Source organism: Seriola dumerili, unplaced genomic scaffold (assembly GCF_002260705.1).
Source record: "Seriola dumerili isolate Sdu_G_001 unplaced genomic scaffold, Sdu_1.0 BDQW01000716.1, whole genome shotgun sequence".
NCBI classification, from domain to species: domain Eukaryota; kingdom Metazoa; phylum Chordata; class Actinopteri; order Carangiformes; family Carangidae; genus Seriola; species Seriola dumerili.
The window spans coordinates 1,297,784-1,304,238 of NW_019174971.1; the positions used below are offsets into that span (position 1 = coordinate 1,297,784).

The 6,455-nt window shown below is 42.7% G+C and overlaps 9 non-coding genes across 9 annotated transcripts; 6 read left to right on the forward strand and 3 right to left on the reverse strand.

The window, feature by feature from the left end:
- Window positions 1-1,396: 1,396 nt before the first annotated feature.
- Window positions 1,397-1,469, forward strand: trnam-cau. Its single transcript has one exon. It is a non-coding gene; the product is annotated as a tRNA-Met (tRNA).
- A 574-nt stretch (window positions 1,470-2,043) lies between these two features.
- On the forward strand, window positions 2,044-2,116 carry trnam-cau. Its single transcript has one exon. It is a non-coding gene; the product is annotated as a tRNA-Met (tRNA).
- A 482-nt stretch (window positions 2,117-2,598) lies between these two features.
- Window positions 2,599-2,671, forward strand: trnak-cuu. The gene has a single exon. It is a non-coding gene; the product is annotated as a tRNA-Lys (tRNA).
- Window positions 2,672-2,906: 235 nt separating this feature from the next.
- Window positions 2,907-2,977, forward strand: trnag-gcc. The gene has a single exon. It is a non-coding gene; the product is annotated as a tRNA-Gly (tRNA).
- Window positions 2,978-3,310: 333 nt separating this feature from the next.
- Window positions 3,311-3,382, reverse strand: trnad-guc. The gene has a single exon. It is a non-coding gene; the product is annotated as a tRNA-Asp (tRNA).
- An 865-nt stretch (window positions 3,383-4,247) lies between these two features.
- On the reverse strand, window positions 4,248-4,318 carry trnag-gcc. Its single transcript has one exon. It is a non-coding gene; the product is annotated as a tRNA-Gly (tRNA).
- Window positions 4,319-4,582: 264 nt separating this feature from the next.
- On the forward strand, window positions 4,583-4,653 carry trnag-gcc. Its single transcript has one exon. It is a non-coding gene; the product is annotated as a tRNA-Gly (tRNA).
- Window positions 4,654-5,168: 515 nt separating this feature from the next.
- Window positions 5,169-5,241, forward strand: trnam-cau. Its single transcript has one exon. It is a non-coding gene; the product is annotated as a tRNA-Met (tRNA).
- An 836-nt stretch (window positions 5,242-6,077) lies between these two features.
- On the reverse strand, window positions 6,078-6,148 carry trnag-gcc. Its single transcript has one exon. It is a non-coding gene; the product is annotated as a tRNA-Gly (tRNA).
- Between the last annotated feature and the right edge of the window lie 307 nt (window positions 6,149-6,455).

Genomic DNA, 6,455 nt, shown 5'->3' on the forward strand with positions numbered 1-6,455 from the left:
TTTACTATTGAAGGACGATTAGCAAATATTTACATTTTCACATCTATATTGATTTCTTGTAATGCAACATTGTATAACAAAGTATTTCCTGAGCAAGTGTTTTGCACATAAAATTTAATGCTGCAAAGTTTCTCCATGAATGAGAAGATTACTATGGTACAGAGGTGAAACTTGATTGATTTCACTGAAACTTTCGCGGATTGATCTGTATCTTTTTAACATCATGTGATCTTGGTTCATGTTTGAGCTTCCGCCATTGGCTGCTACTTAATTGAAGGCGCCTCAGTGTCTAGAGGTCAGCTCCTGCACGCTACGCAGCTATTACGGCAATTGTTTTCAATTCTTATGTTTTATTTTACCGAAAAAACAGTTTATTTTTTAGGTTTGCGTCGAGTTATACAAAGTATCGAGTTTATCAGCAACTTTTGCTGAAGAAACGGGATACAGAGAGGACATTTACCGGCTCCTGACATCTTTGCGACTTGTCTTGCGGACCATGGTTGGAGGAAAACAACCATCAGCAACAATGTCTGAAAGCAGCGACGTTTTCACTCGCTAGGTGAGTTGCTATCAGTCTAATACCAAAACGTTTGTTAACAGTGTTGCTTTTGTGACTTTTTTCTGTTTTCCATCTGAAGCTAACGTAAGATAACCGAGGTCACGGGTTTTGCAGCTAGCTTTAAAGCTAGCTTAAAATGAATTGAGGTCACGCCATGTTTTTATTACTTAAGGCAGAGGGTGTTGTTGTACACTTGAGAAATGTCATGTACCAGTTTTCCAAGAGGACGAATAACGTACTATGTAACGTGCATCCAGATTATATCAATTTTGTGGACAAGTAATAGAAGTTAATTCAGCGCCGAAATGTGCCGCTTCTATGCGGTGTGAAACTGAAATTAGCTAACATTAACACATCTGTATCCAGTTTTTATATGGCCAGAGCAACCAATCGGATATAAATTAACTTGGTTAATTTTAATGTGGTATGTTTATGATTCGATAAATCGATTAGGAGAAAATAAAGTACTTTTCAGTTATTTTTTTCTCAATTTTGGGATGAAGCGGATATGTCGGGGCATTGCCTTCCGTGCCCATGCTTAGAGCCGGACCCGAGGTAAAGGCAGTTGAAGGAAAGGTAACTTTAGGTCAGAACAGTCGTAGCAGCAGGACTCTGTCTCCCTCTGGGGGACAATGCGTGGAATTACAACCAAAATAGTATTTTTGGCTTTTGTGTTTGTGCTCGTGAATTGTGCCGTATTTATTTTTGTTATATTTGTTTTAATTTGAGGATCCCTGATCATATAATAGTGTATTATGTATAGTGTTAGAAATCATTAAATGGTGGATCTATAGTTGTAGTGCCGATATAAAGACATTAGGTGCAGTACTGTTGTAAGCCTCGTTGGCGCAGTAGGCAGCGCGTCAGTCTCATAATCTGAAGGTCGTGAGTTCGAGCCTCACACGGGGCATATGTTTTGATACTCGGTGTCAAAACACGTAAATTTAGCCTGATTAAATGGTGTATAGACTATTGTATTTTACTTTAAAGTGATCTTTGTATGCTACACTGTAGGAAAATTTGTGTTCACTACTGTGCAGGTACAAGTGCGAATGAATGTGAATGATTCTCAATACCACATTCAATACCACATTCAATATCACAGCAAAAATTAAAACAGAAAGCAACAGAGGCTGCTGCAAACACAGTGAGCCAAGACATGCTTGCATGTGCATACACACACACACACACACACACACACCCACACACACACACACACATACACATACATGCAGACACCTACATATAGTCAGTGTGCAAGTTGACAGATCCAATGGTATGAACAACAACTGATATAACAATAACAACTGAAACTCACTCACCCTGATTTATGTGTACAAATATGTGTATAAATTTGTGTTTGTGAATTGTGCTGTCTGGGATCTACGATGACGTATTATGTCTGTTATTTCATGAAATATTCAAAGAACACAGCCATACTTGTAGTGTGTATATGATGACTTCATGCGAAAGGGGGGTTCCAAGCCTCGTTGGCGCAGTAGGCAGCGCGTCAGTCTCATAATCTGAAGGTCGTGAGTTCGAGCCTCACACGGGGCATGTGTTTTGAGTTTTACTGCAGTAAGTGGTGAGTAAATGGTTTATACTAGGGCTGCATGATATGCAAATAAAACAATGCGATTATTTTGACAGATATTGCACTATGCTATTGTGGTTTTAGTTGGAAGGGTCATTTTCACTGAGGAAAAATTTAAAAACAAAAGGACAATAGAATGGCCGTGGATATGCTCTTAGCTGTGAAAGGAGGTGTTTGTAAGATGTTCGGAGAGATGTGTTGCACCTTTATTCCAAACAATACAGCCCCTGATGGAAGCAATACTAGAGCAAATACTCAAAAACACCTTTGATAGCAAGTTAGCCTGATTGGAGAAAGTAGCAACTTGAATATGACAACTTGTACTTGTAGCAACAGCTAATGCTAATATAAGATTGTATGTAGTGCAGCAGGATTATGCAAAGATTGTGCAATGTTATTTTGGGACGAGGAGAGATAAAATCCATTCTTTTTCAGGCATTCTTAAGCCCGGCTAGCTCAGTCGGTAGAGCATGAGACTCTTAATCTCAGGGTCGTGGGTTCGAGCCCCACGTTGGGCGCATGTGTTTTTCTTTCCTCAAAAACTTTTTAGCATTCTATCGATTTGTAGCTCCAGGTTGTTTTTTTTATGGCAATAAGATAACATCAGACTCTGACTGTAATTCAAGCTGCGACTGCAGCTCCATCAGTGTTTAACAGATTTGACATAATTGTGAAAACACCAAGGATTTGTTCTTTGCGTGTGCGTTTCTACTGCATCTACTTAAACATGCGGGGGTAAAATGAGTCATGTGAGCATTGGTGGTTCAGTGGTAGAATTCTCGCCTGCCACGCGGGAGGCCCGGGTTCGATTCCCGGCCAATGCAACACACTTTTCACATTTTGGTATTTATGTTTGAATCAGTAACACAACACATATATAGAATGTAATTTTAATAGCCACAAACTGCAACACAACCACAATACAATATCAGGATTTTTCAATTCATGGATGTATACCACAGAAGCACCTTTTACCTGACTATTTTGAAGTTAAAAGATGCATTTTTTTGTGCTGGAAAGTAGTTGTAATCATTTGTGTTAAACTGACAAAATTTGTTTGTTCATATAATGTGTGGAGGCTTTTACAATACGAGAGTCACTTCATGGATTCACTGTGTATTGAGGACTTTCATTGTTTTGAAGAAAAAACATGTGCACTCCCCGTCGGGGAATCGAACCCCGGTCTCCCGCGTGACAGGCGGGGATACTTACCACTATACTAACGAGGAGATGTGTGTTTACTTCAGCCCCTCCCTTTTTTAATTGTTGAAGTACATGACATCTCAGAGAATTTCTTCTTGCTTTCAAAGGGTGATGGTCTGACAAAGTCCCCCCCTTCAGCCAAAATGTTTAGGCGGTGTACTGGCCTGTTTAGTGGGCCCTGTCCATGCAGTGTAGGTACATTTGCATCTGGGCATTGGTGGTTCAGTGTTAGAATTCTTGCCTGCCACGTGGTGAGGAAGGCGATTCATGGCCAATGCAACGTGCTTTTCGTTCGTTCGTTCGTTCGTTCGTTGTCTCCCGCTTATACCAGATCCGGGTCACGGGGGCAGCAGCCTCAGCAAAGAGGTCCAGACAGCCCTCTCCCCAGCCACTTCCACCAGCTCCTCCGGGAGAACCCCGAGGCGTTCCAAGGCCAGCCGAGAGATATAATTCCTCCGGTGTGTCCTTGGTCGGCCTCGAGGCCTCCTCCCAAAAAGATTGTGATGAGATGTGAGATGTGGTCAATAGAGACAAATATGGAGACGAATGAAAATAGAAATAAAATAAATTGGGATTAGCTAGGCCCCTCCTTGAACCGTCACCTTACCGTGGTGGAGGAGTTTGAGAGCCCTAATGACCCTAGGAGCTATGTTGTCGGGGGCATTTTGCCCCTGGTAGGGTCTCCCAAAGCAGATTGGTCCCAGGTGAAGGGCCAGACGAAGAACGGTTCAGAAGATCCCAATGAAAAGAAATATCAAGAACCCGAGTACCCAGCCCGGAGGGACACCGGGGCCCCGCCCTGGAGCCAGGCCTGGGGTTGGGGCCCGTGGGCGAGCGCCTGGTGGCCGGGACTTGGCCCATGTTCTATTATACAGAAACTTAAAAGGTAGCTGCATTGGCCGGGAATCGAACCCGGGCCTCCCGCGTGGCAGGCGAGAATTCTACCACTGAACCACCAATGCTTACATACAGAAGTTTTTCACCGCTGCGGAGACGGGGCACATTAAAGGGACCTCCACGTCCACGGACCTCCACGGGGCCTGTGTCAGATGCCTTCCAAAACCTCCTTACCAAACATTGTTCAATCAGTCAATGGCCAGATGTACAGTGGTAAGAAAGGAAGCAGGGACAAGGCATTAAACTCTCTTATTATGTAAGGAAATATATAAGAATTAAGAAAAGTGTCTGTACGTTCTGTTTACTTGTGAAAAAAATGGGTCATGTGAGCATTGGTGGTTCAGTGGTAGAATTCTCGCCTGCCACGCGGGAGGCCCGGGTTCGATTCCCGGCCAATGCAGCAGAGTTTTTGTGGATTATTGTACATTAGCAGTAGCAAAACCTATCCTATTTATGACTTGGTAGATAAGAATTGAATGATCTTAACATGCTAATACCACAAGCCGCAACACACACAATTACATTCTTTTTTGAAATGACACCCACTCCACTGGCCTCATACTTGAGAACGCAACACAGATTTTCCCTGGGAAGAACACCCTTCACTTGTGCATCCAGACCTACAATAATAGAAAAATAGAATTCTTATGTTTATTTTAAGAAGATACTGGAGAATGAATGGTTTACAGCTGTTTGGCCAAACAGTTGAAGGGTTCTGTGCGCCGCCCAAGGCCAAAGTTCTCTAGTCAATACAGTAGAATTACTGTTAGAGCACAGCAGTTCTCCAGTACTACACATGCTGCCGGCATTTTTTCAGGTGCTTGATTCATATTTTTGTGTGAAGGACAACTTTTGTGTTCATGTTACATCAACGGATATTACCGATTTTACCCATCTATTTGGTCTGAGTTGTAGGCCTCGTTGGCGCAGTAGGCAGCGCGTCAGTCTCATAATCTGAAGGTCGTGAGTTCGAGCCTCACACGGGGCAGTGGTTTTGTAACATACAGGTTTGTGTGGAGTTTCATGAAGTCATTTAGACTGTGCATTGTGTCGATGGAGCAGTTGGAAAGGTAGGGAAAAACAATGAAAGTTGCATATGTCTTACAACATGTCCATCCCAGTCACCTCAGTGATTCACCCCTCTCACTGATAATGATGTGTCAAAACTTCTTCCTACTACATACAATTCCATGTAATCCATGCATTTTTACTTTGTTTGGGCCTTGTTGGCACAGCAGTCAGCACCTCAGTCTCATAATCTGAAGGTGGAGAGCTTGAGCTTCACATGGGGGATGTGTCTTCTTGTATGGACAGTTTTCTTTGGAATTATGTTTAGTCATTTTTACTGCACTGTGTAGCCGGAGCAGTTGGAAATATGTAGTCATATGTACTACCCTCATTAAGGTAGAGAAAGTTTGTGGACATCCAATACTTAATACAATCAAAGTAGTCTCAAGGAAACTACAAGAATCATTTGAGTTGAAAGGAAGGTGCATTTGTCAGGTCTCTCTCCGGCTAACATCGCTGTGTTACGGACTGACATCAGTTGTAGCTTGGTTTAAACAATGGGGCCATGGCTGCACGCTGGGATTTGGGATTATTGTACTTTTTGATAGCAAAATATATACATATATACACTGGGTGTATGTATGTCTTCACTGTTAGTTTCTAGAGCAGGGCCCGGTGCGCCCCAATAGCCCCGAAGCAATTCGAAGGAGAATGTAGTTGTGATTGTGTTGCTGTTTGGTAGAGTATGTTAAAATCATACAATCCTTACTTGACAAGGCATAAAATGTTCAATTATACAGAAACTTAAAAGGTAGCTGCATTGGCCGGGAATCGAACCCGGGCCTCCCGCGTGGCAGGCGAGAATTCTACCACTGAACCACCAATGCTTACATACAAATAATTTTTCACCGCCGTGGAGACGGGGCCCACTAAAGGGACCTCCACATTCTGTCTCAACTGTTTGGCTGGTGTCAAATACCTTCCAAAACCTCCTTACCAAACATTGTTCAATCAGCCAATGGCCAGATGTACAGTGGTAAGAAAGGAGGCAGGGACAAGGCATCAAACTCTCTTATTATGTAAGGAAATATAAGAATTAAGAAAAGTGTCTGTGCATTCTGTTTACTTGTGAAAAAAATGGGTCATGTGAGCATTGGTGGTTCAGTGGTAGAATTCTCGCCTGCCACGCGGGAG